Source organism: Pan paniscus, chromosome 1 (assembly GCF_029289425.2).
Source record: "Pan paniscus chromosome 1, NHGRI_mPanPan1-v2.0_pri, whole genome shotgun sequence".
Taxonomy (NCBI): Eukaryota; Metazoa; Chordata; class Mammalia; order Primates; family Hominidae; genus Pan; species Pan paniscus.
Window position 1 is genome coordinate 27,480,676 of NC_073249.2, and position 22,123 is coordinate 27,502,798.

Sequence of the window (22,123 nt, forward strand, 5' to 3'; positions counted from 1 at the left end):
ATTAATATTTTTATATTGATTGCATGTTGAAATGTGTATTAGCCAGGGTTCTCTAGAGGAACAGAACTGATAGGATACATGTACATATGAAATGGAGTTTATTAAGGGTTATTGACTCACATGGTCACAAGGTGAAGTCCCACAATAGGCTTCTGCAAGCTGAGGAGCAAGGAAGCCAGTCTGAGTCCCAAAACCTCGAAAGTAGGGAAGCCAACAGTGCAGCCTTCAGTCTGCAGCCGAAGGCCTGAGAGCCTTTGGCAAACCACTTGTGTAAGTCCAAGAGTCCAAAAACTGAAGAACTTGGAGTCTGATGTTCAAGGGCAGGAAGCATCCAGCATGTGAGATAGATGAAGGCTGGAAGATTCGGTCAGTCTGGTCTTTCCACGTTCTTCTGCCTGCTTTTATCCTACTGCACTGGCAGCTCATTATATTGTGCCCACCCAGTTGAAGGTGGATCTGCCTCTCCCAGCCCACTGACTCAAATGTTCATCTCCTTTGGCAACACCGTCACAGACACACCCAGGAACAATACTTTGCATCCTTCAATCCAATCAAGTTGACACTCAATATTAACCATCACAAAATGAAAATACTTTGGATATATAAGGTTAAATAAAAAATAATATTAACATAAATGTCACCTATTACATACGTGGCTTGCATTGGACAGCACTGTAGTAAACCAATGGTTCTTCAACTAAAATGAGGAATCTATTGCAGATTGATACTTTCGTAAAATTCAAATTAAAATATCTTTCTATAAAACATTGTAAACCTTTACTCTGGATCCTGTACTTATTTTATTGCCCGCTGTTAAAAAAGAGTTTGGTTCTGACTCTCATCTGAAGAGCTTACTAAGAAGTATGAGTAGAAATAGTTCTAGATGTTTCTCCCTTTCATAGGACCCATAAGTAATAAAGTCCTATCAGTTCTTCCTCCTGTGTATCCTATGTGCATCCTCTCCTCTTCATTCCCATTGCATCTTCCTTGGAGAGACCTTTATTTCCTTCCAGGATTATTGTGAGTGACTAATAAAAAGTCTCATTGCCTGCACTCTCATAATCCCTTTATTTGAAACCCTGCAACTCCTCCTCATGCCTCCTGGTCAAAGTACAAAATTCTCCTGGGACCCTCAAGCCACAGATGAATTGACCCCTGCCTGCTGGTTCAGGCCACCTTTCCCCGATTCCACACTAGAGTAGCAGCCAGCAATTCCTGATCTCAACCATGTCATCCTCTATAGAAAACATGATCTCATGTAATCCTTGGAAGAACCTGAAATGCTGGCAATATTTTTCCTATGTTACCGATTTTTAAAACCAAAGATCAGTCTAGCAGAGTAAATTGTTCAAAAATACTCAGGTAGTAAGGAGCAGTGTTAGAATTTGAACTTGGGTCTGTCTAATTCAAAAGGCTATGTCCCTTCCACATGACGTGGTGCTGCTTGGAGTTCCTCTAGCCCCCTCTTGTTTCTGGCTTTAGCACATGCTATTCTCTCAGTTCTCCATCTTCTACTTCTGATCCATTTAGGCTTTTCTTGTAATACCTGAGCTAATCTTCAACCACCACCTGGTGCGTTTCTTGAGACCTCCTGACCCCCAAAGCCTAGCTTCTTCTGGGACCCTTTCAGCTCCTTCATAACACTAAACACACCACTTGGTAGTTGAAGGTCTTATTTATTTCCCCTTGTGATTCCTCCTGATGCAGAAACCATCCTCTATGCTTAGCACTATGTCTATTACGGGAGATGCTTAATAATTAATTCATTCATCTTTTCATGTATCCAACTAATAATTATTAAGACAGACAAAGGCCCTGTCTTCATGGAGCCTACCTTGTAGTGAAGGGAAATTGAAAGAATAAACTGAAAATTTAAAAATGCATGTGTGTGTGTGTGTGTGTGTCTGTGTGTGTGTGTGTTCTGCTTGCTTGTTCTTCCTCTAGGTGTTTTAGTGCACCACTTACCCTAATGATATTCACCAAGGGTGCTCAATTTGTACTGCTCCAGCCAGCTGCTGTGTGCCAGCGCAGCCATCTGCTTTCTCCCGTTGCCATCCCCAGGCGGGCAGCCTGTCAGACAGGGGCATGGTCGTTCCTTCTTTTCCCATTTGTTCAGTGTCTCTGGATTCAATTTTCTCCTTTTCATTTGGGGAATGTCTCAGGCGTGCCCAGGAAATGTCCTTCCAGCTCCTCTCCATCACCCTGTCATATGTCAGATGTGCTCAGCAAAATTGTCTGTGCTCTTGAGGACAGGCTGCTCAGTGGACCATGGAGCCTCAGCCTCATTCTCTGCATCAGCCAGACTTGGCATAAACCATGACCTGTTTCAGCCTCAGTTTTCTTGTCTGTAAAACGAGAAGATTAGACTATTCTAAAGTTGATGCTTGGCATGCTTTTCTCTTCCCAGGAGTCTTGTGTAAAAACTAAACAGATACAACAGATTTACTCATCCGTCAGCAATATTTACTGAACACCACTATGTTCCAGGCATTGTCTTGGGTGCTGATTATGAAGCAATGAACACAGCAGTCTTGATTCTCTTGAGGCTTATGCCCTGGCTGGAGGAAGCAGATGGACAAGTGAATGCATGGTTATGTCTGGTGGTGATGAGAATGTCAGAGTACTATACCCAAGGTAAAGTGGGTGGGGAGTGTCAATGGAGAAGTGGATGGAGGCTATTTCATGTAAAACAGATAAGGTGACCTTTGAGCAGAGACCTGAAGGAAATTAGCACTACTTGGAAATCTACCCCACTAGTCGTATAGAGTCCCCAACCATATGCCCTGCTACTCATGCCATACATCTCTCCCCTGTCAGTCTATTATTTCAAGCTTATGATATACATGGACATTCTTTTTCTCAGGAAAGCTCTCAGAATGACAGAAAAGTCCATCAGTTATGCTCAACACTCTTCAACATCCCCAACTCCACTGCACACCTGCTCTTTCTTTGTTCCTTGTCTTGCACAGAGAGGAGAATGACTGGTAACCAGGAGTAGCCCAAACTCATGTCACAGCCTGCTGGGACCAGGGGAAGGAGGTGCCTTCACACAGAACAACCCTTCTTGTAAACATTCTCCCCCACCATGAAGAACATTTGAGCAGTTGTTTTTAGGAGATAAATATTGACACAGAAGACTGCAGAGAAGATTTGCAACGTGCTTCATGGGGCAAATGGGTATGGTGGGCTGTCTGTCCCCTCAACCCTTCTCAGCTACGCCACCTACTCGGGGTGCTGTCTACTTCAGGAAAATCACTAAGTGACTCATGTGTCCTCATACTTACCTTTCAGACCATGTCCCACCCCTGAGGAGTTTTTCAGAGAAGGATGGTAAAGTGAATGGAACTTCTTATCATTGACTGTTTTCACTACTCCTTCTCATTAACCTATATGGAGCTTCACTGCCATTCATAATGTTCATGATGATCTTAGCACAGCCTTTCATTTGGTGAGGCTACTAGATATAGTTACCTTTTAATTCCTCAGTAGTTCAATGGCAGAGAGTTAAGCTTTGACAGGTTCCCCATCTGCTTCCTCTGTGTGCCCCCACACTAAGAACCCCAAATAAAACTGAGCAAGATAGAGCCATGTTAGGTAGAAAGAAACAGCCCGGAGTCTTTCATTCTTTTTGACAACTCTTTGACTAAACTAGTACTAGATCAATTTATTAGTTTAGCCACTAGTGGGCTTGGGGCACACAATTTACCTGCATTGAAGAGAAGCCACAGACTTAAGGCATTTTGGTCTCCCATAGGTAAAAAAAAACCATACACACACACACACACACACACACACACACATATTGAATGAGATTCTTTTGCCCACCCCCAACTCATTTTTCAGAGTAATTGTTTCAGGTCCATTTTATTTTCCTCTGCAGAGCAAACGAGTGAAAAAATGGCCTTCGCACTCCTGAGAGACCTTTCACCCGGCTTTCTACTTTTGAATTCTCTCCATAGCTGGTTTCCTCTTAGGCCCCGATAGAGCAGGTGAATATAAATGATTGTTCAGCTGAGGAGGGAGGGGACATTTCATTTTCCTGTTGTAACTGAGGAGAGGAGAGAAGAGGTGATGTGCAATGTAAAGAATCGGGTTTAAGCTAAGGTCCTTGAAAACAGTGGGAGCTAGAAATCAATTAAAGAAAGAAGCAAATAGTGACATTAGCTAATATTCGTTGGGTCCTTAGTGCATGCTGGGTATGCAGTAAGGATACTACATTTTAAATGTAAAATAGTGCACGTAAACCATGACCCATTCACAGGATACTGTGAACACTGTGCATGCACTATTCAATTTGCCCTCATCACAATTCTCTGAAGTAAAGACAACTGTTACCCCCAGTTTATAGATGAAGAAATGGAGACAGCAAGAGATTAAACACCTTGCACACAGTCATGTGCTTAGCAAGCAGAGCAGCTGGGGAGGAAACTAGCTGGTTCCAGGGCTCCTGTACCTCACCTCTGTATAGTACCTCTTTGCTGAATGATTTGCTATGTTTTGGGGATGCCTGCCAAAAAAGAACAGTTCCTGATGGCTCAATTTTCATTGCAGTCCCTGAATCACACAGGTATGCTGACTACGTCCTTTCCTGGTACAAACCATCATGTGGGAAACACACAGCAAGAAGCATCTTCAGGTCACAAGATAGGTAACACCATCTACCTGAATTTTTTCAAAAGCAGCAGAATATTTAGTTTTCTATTTCAGTGGCTTCTAACAGAGATCATTGTTTGCACAAGATTAAATGTCTGCAGTCGTTGTCTTATCTCAGTGTGTGATATGGGAAGATGGTATATGTGGCAAGCTTTGCTTAGGTCACCCTTGTAGAAAGTGGCCTCAGTATGATTCAGAGGTGATTGGAATCTGGGAAGGATCTTAGAGTAGGAGATGGATTTGTCTCCCCAGGTTTTATGGCTACAATGAGGCAATAAGTATATTTTGTTGGGGAGAGAAATAAAACAAGAAAACTTCCGGATTTATACATTAAAGCTGTGGGTTTTCAAAAATTCACTGTAAGCTCTGACATGAGGTTGACAATTTCCTGTTCTCTGTTGTTGGCTTTTTCTGTGATAAAAATTCAGGATTGGAAAAGGTATTACTAAATATTGGGGAGAGATATTAAAGAAATATCTTTAATAAAGATATAATATCTTTAATAAAGAAATAATATCTTTAATAAAGAAACCGATAAACGGTTGATACTTTCTGCAAGACTTGAAGAGATATTTTTTAAAAGCACAGATTTAACAAGAAGGTGAGCACCTAAGTACTGGGCATGTGTAGAAATAATGTGTGTCTTGGTTAAAAATCAAAGCCAGAGATTTCTGTAACCGTGATGGGTAAGAACTATAAAACCTACCATTTAAACTTAAAATCTATTTGATATATAATTAAAATTAAAAATGTTAATATTTATTTAGGGAAGATAGTCCCTTTGTTCTAGGACCAGTTGAAATACACCAGTTGGTTACCAATTGTTCCTCAAGTTTTGAGGCAAAGTTCAAGTGTCATTAATCTAAATCAAAATATTTAAGATTGAAAAATAAATGTCCTGCTTGGTAACATAGGTAGTGTAAATTATTGTGCATGGCTGGGTCAAAACTGTATTGATTTTCTTTCATGTTCTAGAATTTTTAAGAGGAAAGGAAATGGGGAGCATACAGTTTTGGGGGACTCTATGTGAGTTTAGAGTACCCTGTGCTGAAAACTATGGTGTGTCCTTACAGAGTCAGTTCTTACAGGTATTTTGGCTCGAGTAGTTACTTACAGGAACTGAGTATTGACACAGAAGACTTTAGAAAGGACTCACCAACATGCTGTTCTCCATTCACTGGTGTAGAGAACTGTCCTGAGTTCATCACAGCTATTCCCAATGGAACGGTTTTTGTCCTAATGGTAGGGTTATATCAGATAGAATGACCAAGCTTTTGGAAAGTGTACTGATGTTGTGATATCATATTCTGATATGATTGTTCTTCTGAGGCCAAAGAATGAGGCCACGCTTCTTGGGGGATTCCCTAGAAGGGTGTGTAGGGGTGGGAGACTCATCATCACTCATCCTGGGTGGAGGCAGATATCAAGGAAATAAGAACTTGAATGATGAAAATTACACAGTGAAGTGGACATTTTTCCTGCCTGGTGTAGGGGGGTCTCAAGAGGTAATGTGAAGCTGAGACACAGATATATTTAGTGGCCCTGTAAAAAGAGGATGATCTAGTCCTGCCATGCACTCATTTATCTTATTTTCAAGAGGTACACATGGAGTGATTACTACATGCCAGGTACAGGAAAACAACACTGAAAAAGTAGACACAGCTTCTATCCTTGGAAAGCTTATTGTCTAGGAGAGGGAGATAAGTATTAAATGGCTTTTTAAAAATCAATTTTATTTGTCTATTTATTATTTCTAATTGTGGTCAAATACACATAAGTTTTTACCATCTTAACCATTTTTACACGTCCAGAGTGGCATTAAGTACATTCACATGGTTGTGCAATCATCACCACCATCCATCTCCAGAGCTCTTTTCAGCTTGCTGAACTGAAACTCCATACCTGTCAAACAAGAACCCCCATCTTCCTGTCTTCACAGCACCTGACAGCCAGCATTCTACTTCCTATCTCTATGAATTTGACTACTCTACATATCTCATACAAGTAGAACTTCTATTTGTCCTTTTGTCATGAGCTTATTTCACTTAGCATAATGTCTTCAAAGTTAATCCAGGCTGTGCATGTGTCAAAATCCCCTTCCTTTCTAAGGCTGAGTAATATTCTGTTGTATGAATCCACCACATGTTATTTATTCATTTATTTGTTGATGGACACTTGGGTTGCTTCCACCTTCTGGCTATTGTGAATCATGCTGCTATGAACATACAGGTGTTCAAAGGTGTTTGAGTCCCTGATTCTACTTCTTTTGGGTGACAAATCGCTTTTTAAACATGAAAAATAAAAGCACAACTATGAAATGTGAAATGAAAGATCACTGAGCAGTGACGGTAACACAGGGTGCCTTGACCTGATTAGGCAGTGAGAGGCTTATTGGGGTACATTCCTGGAGGAAATGACACTTGAGACAAGGCCAAGATTGGTGTCGTGTGAACCAGGGGAAGGGGAAGAAGCAAGAGCCTTCTAGGTTTCTGCAGGAGCAAGCCAGAGACCTAAAAGAGCACACGACTCAGAACCTCGAGGAATTCTATGTGTGGATGGATCAGGAGGAAGGTTAAGACTCCTTAGGACCCGTGTCTGTGGGCTTTAGGAAAAGTAAAGAGTGCAAATATTTGTAAGTCTCAATTTGCCAGTCTATTTTCATTTCTTTATCTTTGACATTCAAAACAAAATCTTTTTTAAAAAGTGGACCTTGTCCCAGGTTTGCTGTGGAGAGCATTAAGGAAAGCACTTGCAGGGAGACAAGAGCCTCCAAATGAGCAGAGATGGAGACCAGACCAGTGGCAGTCCCACAGGGACCTTGGTGATGGAGGGGTAATGTGGTGCTTGACCTTGATGAAGGAGCCACTGCAGAAGAATCCTGAGGCCCCTGGGGGCCTCTGAGAATAACTTGAGTAGCCCTGGAAAAGCGCCCTCATTTTCCGTCATGGATTGATAACACTTGGCCAGTTGGTACATATGCACATTGCATCCCTTTCCAGGTTTATTCATTTATTATAGGGTGAGGGACATGCTTTTGTGGCCAACAGAAGGTGGAATTGCTCACATTCCATAATCTATAGCACTTAATACCAAAGGAAAACATATGTAACAGTTTGCTTCTCTTATTACAAATTTCAAGGCTATCAGTCCGTATATTCTAAATAGTGGACATATTCTCTTGGTTCTTAGCCCCAAGCAATTGACTTTTGGAACAATATGTTTTAAAAATCATTGGTTTGCAGCCTTAAAACACTGCCTCAGTAACAAAGCATGAGCCCCTTTGGCTTTGGCCACTGAGAAACTCAGAATCAAATTCAGTGACCATTTGCGGAAATCAGCCCCTCTCAGTTACAGGGGCTTTCTTTGCTTCTGTTTCCTTTCGGTTTCAGCTCTAACTTACAACTAACTCCTCGGATTTACATACATTGTGGACATTTCAAGTACTGTGGAAACAGATCAGGCTCACATAGCAAAATAATTCTTATCATCTGTACTAATAGAAAATTTCAGCTACTGACACTCATTGGATAGCCTAATATTTTCCCTAAATGTTTCAATTCTTCTCTTTAATTGGAAGCAGAAAATCTTAGCTGAGCCCTGGATGCCTGCAGGATCTAAGTAGGACATTTTTAGTAAAATTGGTATGCTAAGATTATAAACATAGAGAGAGAACATTTCTAGATTACCTCAAGAATCACAAAAACCAAGTTAATAGTATACCACCTTATAGATGGGAAAACACGGATCATATTTAAGTTTGGGGCTGTCAGAGGAGTCAACTATAGTGGTAGATCTATGGGTTTAACAGTCATATATGTTCATAGGAACGATGAGCTTAATTTTCTGCTGTTGGTAGTGTGTGTGTGTGTGTTATAGGTGCACAACATGCTCACACCCACATAATCAGTTATCACTTAATTAACTATTGGGGCAAGCTAGTCAAATTTAGTGGTATGCTGGAAGCAGCAGTAGTGGCAGCTGCATTTTGATCTGTGCATCCTCGCCCAAGGAAAGGAATTTACAGCCAATATTGGTGCATTAAAATCATCAGACACTGTAACATTAGTTGGCTTTGTGGTAACCTTATAAAGGAAAGGCAACCAGCACTAAAAAGGTTTTTAAAGTATCTATTTGCAGTCCCCCTCCACTTTCTTAACCATTACCTGGTAAAATCCCTTTTTCTGCTGACACTGTTTATCAGATTATGTATCCTATAAAAGTAAAACACTGCCCTTGCCTGGTGAGAATATATTCTGTTCATAATCCTGGTAAGTTTACATAAGTGGATGCATAAACTATGTTCTGCACACTACAAGTGATTTGAATGCATATGGGATGAGGTAAAGAAAGGCTTCGTTTTCCTACTTAACATACTATTGGGAATCTTGGAGTGGAGAGCAATGAAGCAAATTATTACATCCATGAATCTCAGAGAGGTCATGGGGACTCAAGGGAGTGAATCATCTCATTTATTCAGCAGTGCGGAGTTACAAACATCTCGATATCGCGATTGTTCACGTAACTGAAGGTCGTTTCTGTGAATGCCAAAACTTTCAAATTTCTTACCTTTCTGAAATAATTTCTAAAGGTATGCATTGCAGACCTCCTTATCTTCTTAAGTGTTTGCAGACATTTGTGACATTTTAGAAACTTATGATTATTGTTTGGGGTAAATGCCTACTGATATCACTTTTACGTATAGCAGCTGCTTCAGGGATGGACATGGGCTGCCGTATTTGCCCTGGGGTGCCATTTTCTCCAGTCACAACTGGTGGAACTAGAAATGTGTACCTGAATCAGTCCAATCCAACAAATTTTTTTTTTTTTTTGAGAATTCAGATTTGAGGTACAAAGACACTTAGGTAAGGAGATGCAAGGTGAAAACTGTGTTAACTCTTTCAAGTCTGCAGTCACACCAGGGCCAGACAATGCCATATGCAAGCTGAACAGAAAGCACGGGTAAGCAGAAGAGCAGATTATGTAGACAAGAGATGGTGCACAAACAAAGAGGCCGCCTTCAGGCAGGGTAACAGGGCCACATGACACAAAACTGAAGGACTTCCGTACAAAGAACTGCCTCTAGGGTTTTGTCTTGTTTTGTTTACCATCGAAGAGAATTGATGAAATTGTCAGGCACTTGGGAACTCCCTGACATCCACTTCATCTGCTACTTTATTTCAGGCTCCTTTCCTTCCCTGAAACTATTCACTGGGTTCCTAACACAGTCCCCACGTTCTCTAACTTGGCCTTTGTGTATGCTTGCTATTCCTTCTGCCTGAACATTTCTTTTCTTCCTCTTAGCATGTACCCTGTGTGCAATTCTACTAATGCTTCAAGACCCAGATAAAATAACATTTTCTTCAACAAGTCTTCCTTGGATCATCAAGCCAAGGGAAACTCTCCCTCTCTTGAAACAATAGCATTCTAGGTCAACCTCTGCCATCATTGCTGCCGCCCTCTATCTGGTATTAGAACAATCCACACACATTCATTTCCTCTGTTAATTCATTACTCTCCTCTGTGAACAAGATCTCTTTCTGATTGTCAATGGACTCTCCAATACTAGTGCCTTGCACAGAACACAGCACAAAGTAGCTGTCCATTAAATTATGTATTTTTTTAGGAGACAGGGTCTCACTATATTGCCCACACTAGACTCAAACTCCTGGGCTCTGGGGACCCTCCGGCCTCAGCCTCCAAGGTAGCTGGCACTATGGGCTCCTGCCACTATTTCTATTACAATGAATGAAAGAATGAAGATCTAATCAGCTACAAGAATTCAGGATTGGTGTTTTTGATTTATACTAAATCTTGCCATAATTGGATAAAATCATGTGCTCAGATATTCCTTTCTTTCCCACAGCTACCCATTTTTGAAATAAACTATATGTGTTTGTCAAGCCATAGGGGTAACCATTTTCCCTTTAATCTTATAATAAAAAATGAAAAAATCCTAGCATCATCTGATTTTTGAGCTGGAGCTGTCTTGCTGTCTCCAGGGTAATCAAGTGGGTCCCGAAGGAGCTGAACACATGGTTTAGAAGCTCCCCAGGGCTGGGGCTGAGTCCAGAGCAGGAACAGGTAATGACGAAAATCTGTGCTGGGTGACTTAGCAGTTATTTCCCATTGATCATTCAGAGCTCTGTTGATGAAAGGAGCCAAATAAAACACTTTTGAAGTGGTAGCATTGCAAAGAGGGGGTGAAGACTGAATAACTTTGATTTGCCCCGTCTCTTATTTGATTAAAAAAGCTGGAAAGGAGGGAACAGGAAAAAAGGAAAAAAAATAATTATCCCAAGCTCCCGAGCCAGTGACGTCCTTGCTCTCCCTGTGCACTAAGTGCAGCAAAGTGCATAGCGAATGCATAAGCAGAAATTTTTAATATGCGTGATATAATTAAGTGGTGTTGGTTCACTGATTTCCTAGCATTATTCTGCACATCTCTCTCAAAGGAGCTATCCCAGTGAAATGAGATTTTAATAAAAAGAATCTGTATGGTATATTGTTGAACATTCAGGACACTTCTGCCTTTCCTGGTGATGCTGGGCTGAGAACACAATCCTATTTGAAAATATGATGTTTACATACAAATATAATATGCCAGAGCAAAATAATATAATTTCTCCCCACAATCAACTGAACACATGCACTTTATTAAGCTGCCCTTTTGGAGGACATTTTTTCCCCTAGATGGGCCCTGTTTATTTGTTTGGGTTATTTTCTCCAGCTGTTGTATCGGAGCTTTGTGTAATTACCTTGTGCCCCCAAGGTGAATTGTTCTTGAAAACTTAGCATCAATAATTTAGTTGGTGCTATGGTTTGGATAGAGTTTGTATGGTCCCACCAAGTCTCATGTTGAAATTTATCCCCAGTGTTGGCGACGGGGCCTGGTGGGAGGTGTTGGGATCATGGGGGTAGATCCCTCATGACGGGCTTGGTGCTATCCTCAAGGTAATGAGTGAGTTCTCAGTCTATTCCCATGAGAGTGTTCCCTCAGTTGCTGGCTGTTAAAATGAGCCTGGATCCTTTCCTCTCTCTTGCTTCCTCTCTTGTCATGTGATCTATACACACCAGCTTCTCTTTGCCTTCTGCCATGAATGGAAGCAGCCTGAGGCCCTTACCAGAAGCAGATGCTAGCACCATGGTTCTTGTACAGCCTGCAAGCCTGCAAAACAAATCTCTTTTCTTTTCTTTTTTTTTTTTTTTTTTTTTTTTTTTTGAGACAATGTCTTGCCCTGTAACCCAGGTTGGAGTGTAGTGGTGTGATCATGGCTCACTGCAGACTCAACTTTCCAGCCTCAAGTTATCCTCCCACCCCAGCCAACTGAGTAGGTGGGACCACAGGTTTGTGCCATCACACCTGGCTAATTAAAAAAAATATTTTTTTGTGGAGACAGGGTCTCACTATGTTGCCCAGGATGGTCTTGAGCTTCTGGGCTCAAGCAACCCTCCCACCTTGGTCCCTAAAAGCACTGGGATTACAGGTGCAAGCGACCACGCCCAGCTAAACCTCTTTTTTTGATAAATTACCCATCCTCAAGTAATCTCTTATAGTAACATAAATGGACTAAGACAGCTGGATTCAGGGTAGTTCCCCGCAGCCTGCTCTTTGATGCTTGCAAATCTCCATGGATGCAGTTTTCACAAATTTAACTCACATACACTGCTATTGAAACCAATCTTATTCATTTGACATTAATATGGATCCTTACAGTGAGGCAGATATCAGAATGATTTTCAATTTCCACTCTCTTCCTTTCCTGACTAAAGGCCAAGACTAGAAATTCCTTGGCTGTAAGGATGTAAGCTGTTGCTAGTCTCCTTGTTAAGTAACACTGTGCAGTGTAATGCTGGTCTTTGAATAGCTCAGCAGTCTTTATAGATGTTATGTAGATTGATGCTCACCTAGATATTTGAGAGGGGCAAAAAAGCCAAATATCTTTCTGTTAAGCGAAAGTGCACTTGCTCCTCCCTCCAGCAGCCTCACCAAGATATGGAGGCCTTTGATGCATCAACTTCCATATGCCCAGCCCTCCCCATCCTAAACCAAGTCAAGAAACTCTGTGTATCTCTCTCTCTCTCTCTCTCTCTCTGTGTGGGTGTGTATTGAGAGAGAGATCGTAAAGACAAAGAGAGTGAATGACGTTTTTGCTTGAGAGCTCCAAAACAAGGAGGTTAGGTCACTGGTAAATTCTTACAAGCCATAAGCCATGTAGACTACTAAAAAGAGCTCAGAGCCTGGAGATTTGAATTTTAGTTCTTTTCTGTTTTCAATGCATTTAACTGTCAGGATTTTCCTTTACCTCTTTTTTACCTGTCCATGGGAATAAAGAGAGGATTTTTGTTGTTGTTATATATGGATGTGCTGGGTAGTAACAGGGAAAAGCTGGTTTAGGGAGAAAGAATACCTTCAGAGTGTGCTAAGCAGGGAAGTGGAAGCTTGGGAGGTGAGAGGGAGCACATTGGCGAGCGCAGAGAGTGGGGCTAGGGGAGACACAGGAGACAAGAAGAATGAGGGTGGACTCTGACGAGGGTGGAAACTGAAGCCAAGCGATGCTGAGTGATGAAAGAACACTGCCCAATATGTGTAGTAGATTTCAAAAGGGAATTGTTGGTCCTACCATGGAATTGTACATCCTTCCCTTGGGTTATGAATCTCCTTCTGAATGACTATTGTATTGGAGATGCTCCCGTCTCAGATCCCTAAAGACTGATAGGATCCAGAACCAGACCAAAGAGGGAGTGGAGCAGGGAGCTGTGATTAGAGCTAGTCAGGCCCCCTGGACTTGATAGTAGCTGTCTCTACTCACAGTGCAGGGAACAGCTAATGGGAGAGGATGATGGACATCCCAGCACAATTCCCAACATGTCTCATTGAGTGCATGGGTGAGGGATTTCACGTAACGAGATTCAGGGTAGGGCTCCAGCTGTCAGAAGTGGCTGAGGGTGATGGTGGCCAAAACACCAAGGCAGGCTCAGTGTTTGGAGGTGAGTGGTGAATATTAGAAATCAAGACCCGGGCAGAAATATAGTCTAGAAACTAGAGCCCCAGAGAGGCATGAAGGTGTGATTTGGAGAAATATAGTAGGTGAGTTTATTTAAATATTTTAGTATTATTATTATTGTGTTTATCATCTAAATCTCCCCACTAGAATATAAGTGCCACAAAGGCAGGGTTTTTTTGTGTGTTGTTAATTGCTATATTCCCAGTGACGGTGGCGGTGGGCCGTTTGGAGTGGCCACTGCCATTGCACCAGCTGCAGCAGGGAGGTGTGGGTGGTGGTGGCAGGAGTGACTGCAGGGGCAGCAATGACAGCAGTGGGTCCCCTGTGCCTTGCATCCCTGAGGCAGCCAACTGTGCCACCTGCTAGCAGGGGAGCACTGTGATTGGGCATGAAGGGGTGGGCAGAAAAGGGCCCAGCAAGGACCTAGAGCCCCCACTCCAGGCTATGAGGAAGTGTGGCCGGAGTGCACACTCCACAGAGCAGGTGGGACCCCTGCCCTCTCAGGTGCAGGACCCAGGCGTTCACTGCCCTCTGCACCCTCAGGGACTGAGGAAGGCCCCCTTACTTGCCCAACAGACTCAGGGGTGTCTGCTTCCACTTCTTGGCCTCTCCCAGCTCCCAGCACCTGCTCTGATCTTGGAGCAGGGTTGGAGTTGAGCCTGGGTGCTGTCACAGCCTGGCCAGATATGCGCACACGTGGGGCAGCACTTACACACCAGCCCCCTGTCGCCTTGGTCCCCTCCAGACTTTGGGTGCTAACAAGCTCAGTGGGGAAGCTGAGGGGGTGCTGACGGCAGCTCATCACTGGGCTGCAGGTGCCCCTTGGTACAAACAGCCTGGGCACCATGGGTGGTGGCAGGAGGCAGAGAGGCTCCTGGGCAGAAGGGGGAGGGTCCTCAGTGAGTCTCCACCTTCAGGCCACGGAGGGCCTGAAGGTTGGGGGCTGGGCTGCCAGTCCCATGGACCAGAGTGGGAACTTGTGGTGCCTTTTCTGGGCCCACCCATGGCTGCCTATTGACCAATCGGCACTCACTTCCTCCCAACTGAGGCCCATAAAAGCCCCAGGTTGAGCCAGAACTCGACAGAGGACAGGAAGACCAGCTGCAGAGAGGAGCCACCTTCTCTGCTAGGAGCTGAACACCTGATGGGACATCCTGGCTGCAGAAAGGAGCTGCCCCATGTGGGTCTTCTCTGAGCTGTTCTATCACTCAATAAAGCTCCTTTTCATCATGCTCACCCTCCTCTGTCTGTGTGCCTCATTCTTCTTGGTCATAAGACAAGAATTTGGGACCTGCAGAATGGTGAGGCTAAAAGAGCTGTAACCCAAACAGGGCTGAAACATGCTCCTTGCTCACCACATTGAAGGTGAGGAGAAGGGGAGATGAGCTGTGGCCCTTCAGAAAGCCCAGACCTGGGAGCTCCCCAAGCCAGGGCTGTGACTCCCTCACTGAGGCCCTGTGGTTCCTGGCATCTCCAAGCTTCCAGGTGTCACTGCATTCCCCAGAGTCAGCCAAGGAAGCTGCTTGCAGTGCACCTGGTCTAGCCACAGCCTCACAGAGAGCCGGTGCTCATGCCGGCACCTGGAGCTGCCTGCCCCCAGCAGCAGCCAGCATGTCTGACTGTGCAGTGGCCAGACCCCACAGTTGCTCATACACCCCTCACTGCTCCATGACTGACTTGCAGTCTCCCTTGGAGGCATGGGATCCAGGCTGGTAGCATGAGCTGAGCACAGCCTGCCAGGCCAAGTAGGTGGAATGAGCCCAGTGGGCCCGAGCAAAACTTGGGCAAAGGTACCATTGACCACAGGTTTCCGGCCAGAAAAGCAGCACCCCAAAGATCCCATAATACCAATACATGGAATGTGCCTGGCACCGAGGAGGTCCTCTATAAATATTTGTTGAATAACTGAATCCAGATTGTCCTGGGAGATGGGCATGGGTGTGTGGTATGTGGCAGGGGGGTGTCTGAGTGTTTTCATGAAGAACCATGGGCCTCTGTGGTGTGGGGTCCCTCAGTGGCTGGCACGCCATGTTGGAGTCATTCACACAACATTTTCAGCCATGGCATTACCCTTCATTAAATCAGTATCATTGGCCAGACGGAGGGTTGATGCATGGTCACTGTGGCTTACAGACAGGCCTTTGAATCAGTAACTGCTAAGCAAAAGCAGCCAAAATTCAGGTTAGAGGTCAAAGGAGTAATTTAGGGCCAAAAAGTTTTCATTTTAGTTTGCTTCCAGTTTTCTATCAGTGAGTAACATGGTAGCTTAATGTCAATAACCAGGAGGGAGAAGGGAGAGATGTAACTACAGCCTGGTGGTTTCCCACTCTGGATAATCTGCTTCTTAAATAGACCAGGAGATGAATGTGACGTACCCAGTTCCATTTTGTCTGTCTCCTCTTTAAGAGTGGGTGAAGGGTACTCATAGGGACAGCTTTGGGGCTAAGCTAATTAATTTTCTAGGTTCCAAAATCTTAAGACTCAAAAAGACCTTAGCAGACACTTAAGAGGAGGGTGGTTGCAGGAACCCTGGACCTAGACCCTGTCCTGACTCTTATTCCTAATCTACCCTGGGAGAGATCAGCTAAACTTGCCAGTCCTCCATTTTGTTGTCTTTAGAGTGGGGATAACCAGTTTCTCTTACAGTTTGTTGTGAGGATCAGAGGGGACAACTCCTGTGGAATTCTTATGGGATTGTGAAGGATTATCAATACTTATACATCCCAAGTTGAATTAATCAGCAGCAAATGTATTTAAATCAATATTTTTCTGGCTTTAGTATTGGGACTATGTATGCATGTGATGTAGATGAAGTAAACCCCCAAACTCTTTCACCTGAAACATTCAGATAATTGCATTATTAGCATTATGACTTGGTAGTGGGGTGAGGAAGGGGGAGGCGGTTTCGTGGACTGTATGTAGCCCCAGTGTGAGTACTGTATTCTGAGGCAGTGTCATGGATTCCTGAGGGAGGTCGGGGAGTTGTTCCTGGCCATCTCTTAAAGTTAGAATAACAGTGACTGTCACCTTCACAATATCAGTAATTGTTATTTCTATTTACTATTGAAGGCACTTTATGACTTTATTTTTAGTTTTGAGACAGGGTCTTGCTGTGTCAGCCAGGCTGGAGTACTGTGGTACAATCATGGCTCACTGCAGCCTCAGCCTCCCAGGCTCAAGCCATCCTCCTCTCTTGGCCTCCTGGCCTGCCTTGACCTACCAATGAGTGCCACCACACCTGGCTAGTTTTTAACTTTTTTGTAGAGATGAGGTCTCACTGTGTTGCCCAGGTGGGTCTCAAACTTCTGGTCTCAACTCATCTTCCTGCCTCAGCCTCCCAAAGTGCTGGGATTGGGTATGAGCCACTGTGCTTGGCCCAGCACTTTATTATTTATTTATTTATTTGAGATGGAGTTTCACTCTTGTTGCCCAGGCTGGAGTGCAATGGCTTGATCTAGGCTCACCACAACCTCCACCTCCTTGGTTCAAGCGATTCTCCTGCCTCAGCCTCCCGAGTAGCTGGGATTACAGGCGTGCACCACCATACCCAGCTAATTTTGTATTTTTAGTAGAGACGGGGTTTCTCCATGTTGGTCAGGCTGGTCTCAAACTCCTGACCTCAAGTGATCCACCTGCCTCGGCCTCCCAAAGTGCTGGGATTACAGGTGTGAACCACCGTGCCCGGCCCAACACTTTATTTTTTAAAGCAAAACTTACACCCTGAAGTTACTCTGGTAGATTCCCCAGAGAGAGATTTTCTCCTTACTGTGCAGTGAGACTCCCAAGGGGCCATGGAGCTCCCGCTTAATAGAAATCCACTTAATAGAGGCCCACAGTGATCAATTTATGAATGATCACCAACTCACCCTCCTCACACAAGAGGTTGGGCATGTCTCTGCTCCCAGCTGTTCTGCTGTGGCTATGAGCTGGAGTTCCCCACTCCTCCTGTGTCACACTATTTTTAAAGTTGTTACTATTTTGGGTAAGACTGTTGATATTTTCTTAGAAAAGTTACCATTTTTTTTTCTTTCCTTAAGTAAGGAAATACAGTACTCACAGTAGGGGTACACACTGTCCACAAAACCACCTCCCCTTTCCTCACTCCACTATCAAGTAATAATGCTAATAATGCAACTATCTGAATGTTTCAGGTGAAAGAGTTTGGCGGCATAATTTCTTTCCTTAAATAAGTGCCATTTAATTACAGTCAGGGTCCAGAACTTTCCCCAGGGTAACCTCTCCCTGAGAGTCACAAAGGAAATCAGTGGATAAACAAGATTTGTTTCTGTACTGTCCAAATGCCCCGAAGATGGATTCTTGCATCTTTTCTAATCTCTGTCCTGTGGCACATATTTAAAACCTAAATTTCTCCCTCTGCTTTCCTGTCACACACAAACATGTATGATCTCATGACAAGTTTTAGAGACAGGACAGGTATAGTCATAACCACTGGACACATGAGGGAACTGAGTCTCTAAGTGTCGAATGAACTTTTCCAAGTTACACAGCTAGTAAGCAAAGTGGGGGATTGAACTTCAGGTGTTATGGTTTGGTGGTGGTCATTGCGGCCTTTGCAGTGTGTATTTTGACTGCACCACATGATATCAGGAGGCGGCATAGCTAAGAAGTTACAACTGCAGGAATCTGGAGATGGCCTAGTTGTGACTTAGGGCATGTAATCAATCTCTCTGCCTCAGTTTCCTCACCTGTATGTGAGGATAATAATAGTCTAAAACAGGACACAACATGTAAAATGCCTAAAACAGGATAGAACACATTTAAAGCATGCAGCAATTATTAGTATTTCAATGTTTTCTCAATCTTTTCTCCCATTTAAATGTCTTTACTTTTAAATTAAATTTTTTATTTTATTTCATTTATATCTATTAAAGTTTTGATTTTGATTTTCTAAATTGTAATGGATTCATATGGATTGAAAATCCAAATTACCAAAATGTATACTCTGCAAATTTCCTCTTTTACTCCTGTTTTCTATCCTCCTAGCCTCAAAGCAGCAGCGACTGTTACTAATTTCTTTTTGTGTGTCCACCCAGGGATTTTCTTTGTATATACGCAGGGAAATATGAATTCTTATTCTCCGGACCCACAAACTTTTACATGAACTGTAGCATACTCTACATGTGGTTTTTTGTCTTTATTTTCTTTCTTAATACTAATCTTGAAGTTGTTTACATAGCCATATATGTAGAACTTTCTCATTCTTTTAATTTTGCAACTACATTGTGTTCCATTGTATGAATGGAGTATAATTTAACCAGTGCCTTCCTGATGGACAGGTACGCTATGCCAAATCTTTTACTATAACATACTGTGATGTAATTAATGAATTTGCATGTGTCATGTTGCATGAGTGTATCTGTAAGACAAATTGAGTGTCATTTTATTCAATGGCTGTGTTTACTTCTAATTTTGTTAGAAACCATTAACCAAATTGCCTTCTATAAGATTATATTAATTTATACTCCTGCCCACAATTAATAGAAGTACAAGAGTGGCTGTTCCCCATAGCTTCATCAACGCAGGGACAATTATGTATATTAGAATTTTAAATTAAATTAGGAAAACATATCTTGAATGGTGAGTTTTCTTAAAAACAAGGTTGAATACTCATTTTCATCTGTTTTTCTGTCACTAGGGAATGTTTTAAATGCCTTACATATACTTTACGTATGCTTTACATATACAAAGTGCTTACATGTTCCTTATATTTATTCCTAGAAACTTTACGACTTTTTGTTGCTAATGTAAATGGAATCTTCCATTATTTTCTCTAATTTGTTGGTGTTTGCATATACGAAAGCCATTGATTTCTACATATTAATTTTGTCCTCTGTAACCTCACTGACTTCTCTCATGTGTATAATGCTTTTTCAGTTGAATCTCTTAGAATTTTTAGATATAGAGTTACGCCTGAAAATAGTGATAATTTTACTTTCATCTTTCTATGTTTTACCCTTGACTTGTGTACTTTCATTGACTAGTAATTTATTTTTATTCCTGCATTAAAGGAAATATTCTAGTATTTTCCATTAAGCATGATGCTGGCCATTGGGCTCCCACTCTGCCTCCTGCTCTATATAAATACACACACACACACACACTCATGTACATACATGTATACACACACACACATTTTTCTGACACACGTGTATATGTATATGTCTTTTTCTGTTCCTATCTTGGTGACTTTTACCAATTCAATTTTTTGTGTAGTATTGAATATCTTTTCTGCATCTGAGATGATCATTTGGCTGTTCTCTTTAAATCTATGCTTATGGTAACTTTTATTAAAATATTTCCTAATTTTAAACTATCCTGGAACAAATTCCACTTGGTCATAGTATATGATCCTTTAATGTGGCACTTATTTCAGTTGGTGGTATTGTTAATATTGATGATTTTTGTATCAAATTAATAGTTATCACTTTTTGTGTACTGTTGGTTTTTGTTGTTAATGTTATGCTCAATTCTTTTAACGAATTTGGAAAGTTTAAAATTTATGTCAAATTCATTTACATAGAATTGAACAGGTAACTCTTTTGTGATTCCTTCATTTTCATCAGTTTCTGCAATTATTTCCCACATACTAATTTTGTATTCTGTTTTTATGAGCTGATTTTTTTCTTGATTAAGCAATCTATTGATAACTAGTTTTTGATGTTTGCTTTTTTTGGTATGTTGATTTTTTTCTAAGATCCAGCTTTTGGATTTATTTCTTGGTTCTGCTTTCTATCTCATTAATTTCTGCTTTTATCTTTATTAATTCCTCCCTTCTGTTTCCCTTCAGGGTATTTGTTTGTTCTTTTTCTAACTTCTTACGTTGAAGATGACATTTATTTTCATTCTTGCTTGCTTTCTTATATATTTAAAGGTAACATTTTATAATTTAAGGGTATACATTACATTTTACACAATTTAAGGATAAGAACATCCTCACTTTGAAGGCATAGCATGTTACACCAAACGTCTGTTCCCTGACCCTTTTCTCCTTAGCATCTTCTGCAGTGCCTGTCATGGTAACAGGCACACGTACATTCTCAATAATTATATGAATTGATAAACACACAGTAAACAGATCCATGACAGAGGTGCTCCCTCTCCTTGCCCTTCTCCCCTGCAGTACAAGTGTTGTTGCATCATATTTATTAGTATGCCCATAGGCTTTTGCGTTAGCAGAGGCATGAGAGTGCTTTAGCCAAAACGATTCCCTCCTCGGCCAAGAGTCCTGAAGATTTGCTGCTTGATTTTGCAAGGGAAATATATTTTGATAAATGATTTGAGTTGGCACCAGTGATTCCAGAGTCGTTGCTTAAGGCTACAGGGTTTAGATCCATCTGCAGATATGTGCAATCAAAACCACAGTGTGTGTTTACACAGGATCTATTTTGGTCCTTAGACAGACTATGTCTTTTGCTCTCTTATTCCAGAGAGGCAGTAGGAATAACATCAGGGACACAGGAAAAACCTGAAATTCAAAATTTCATGCCAAAAGTTTTTTATCTTCTGTCAGTGATGGAAAGGACCAAGTTGTGTGTAATCTGTAATCTTTTCCACATTGAATGCTTTCATTTTAAATAATGTGTGTATCTATGCATGTGTATGTATGTATGTGTGTGTAAAATCACCTCTGAGCATAATTTACATAAAATTCACCAATTTTCAGTGTACAATTCAATGAGATTTGACAACTACATACAGTTATGTCAGTGCCATGAGTATCATGGTGCAAAACATTTCCATCACCCCAAAGAGATCTGTTATGACCTTTGGAATCATACAATTCCCCATACCCTGGCAACCATTGAAACATCTTCCTTCTATCACTAAGGTTTGACTTTTGCAAAGAATCCCATATAAATGGAATCATATAGTATGGAACATTTTGTGGCTCTCTTCTTTCACTTAGCATAATTTTTTCGAGACTCATCCATGTTGTTGTATCTATCAGTAGTTTATTTTCATTTTTATTGCTAAGAAGTATTCCATTCTATGGAGATACCAGTTTATATAAACATTCACCAGTTGATGCATATTTGGAATCTTTATAGTTCTTGGAATTAAAAATAAAGCTACTATATAAATTCACATTAGAATCTTTTTGTGGACATATGTTTTAATTACTCTTGGGTAAATGTCTAGAAGTAGAGCTGTGGATCATATGTGTATATTAACGTCACAAAAAATTATTTTCTAAAGTGGCTGTACCATTTTATGTTACCACTGGCAAACAAAGGGTGTTCCAGTTCTTCTACATCCTCAACAATACTTAATATTTGCCTTTCTAGTGGGAATAAAATGGTATCTCCTTGTGGATTTAATTTGCCTTTCTTTTTTTTTTTTTTTTTTTTTTTGAGACGGAGTCTCGCTCTGTCGCCCAGGCTGGAGTGCAGTGGCGCGATCTCGGCTCACTGCAAGCTCCGCCTCCCGGGTTCACGCCATTCTCC

General features: G+C 41.9%; 2 long non-coding RNA genes across 3 annotated transcripts in view; one reads left to right on the plus strand and one right to left on the minus strand.

Annotated features, from left to right (window-relative positions):
- The window catches only part of LOC130541216 (uncharacterized), a 139,038-nt gene that overhangs the window by 50,893 nt on the left and 66,022 nt on the right, over positions 1–22,123 (plus strand). The window contains exons 3-4 of the long non-coding RNA XR_008955260.2: positions 3,881–3,989; positions 4,552–4,648. This is a non-coding gene — a long non-coding RNA (uncharacterized LOC130541216). The remainder of the gene's footprint in view (positions 1–3,880; positions 3,990–4,551; positions 4,649–22,123) is intronic.
- Positions 88–22,123, minus strand: part of LOC134729126 (uncharacterized) — a 78,827-nt gene continuing 56,791 nt past the window's right edge. The window contains exon 3 of one of the 2 annotated variants that reach the window (XR_010110001.1): positions 88–2,345. This is a non-coding gene — a long non-coding RNA (uncharacterized LOC134729126). Of the gene's footprint in view, positions 2,559–22,123 lie in introns of both variants that reach the window. The other variant, XR_010110010.1, reaches the window with a different exon arrangement.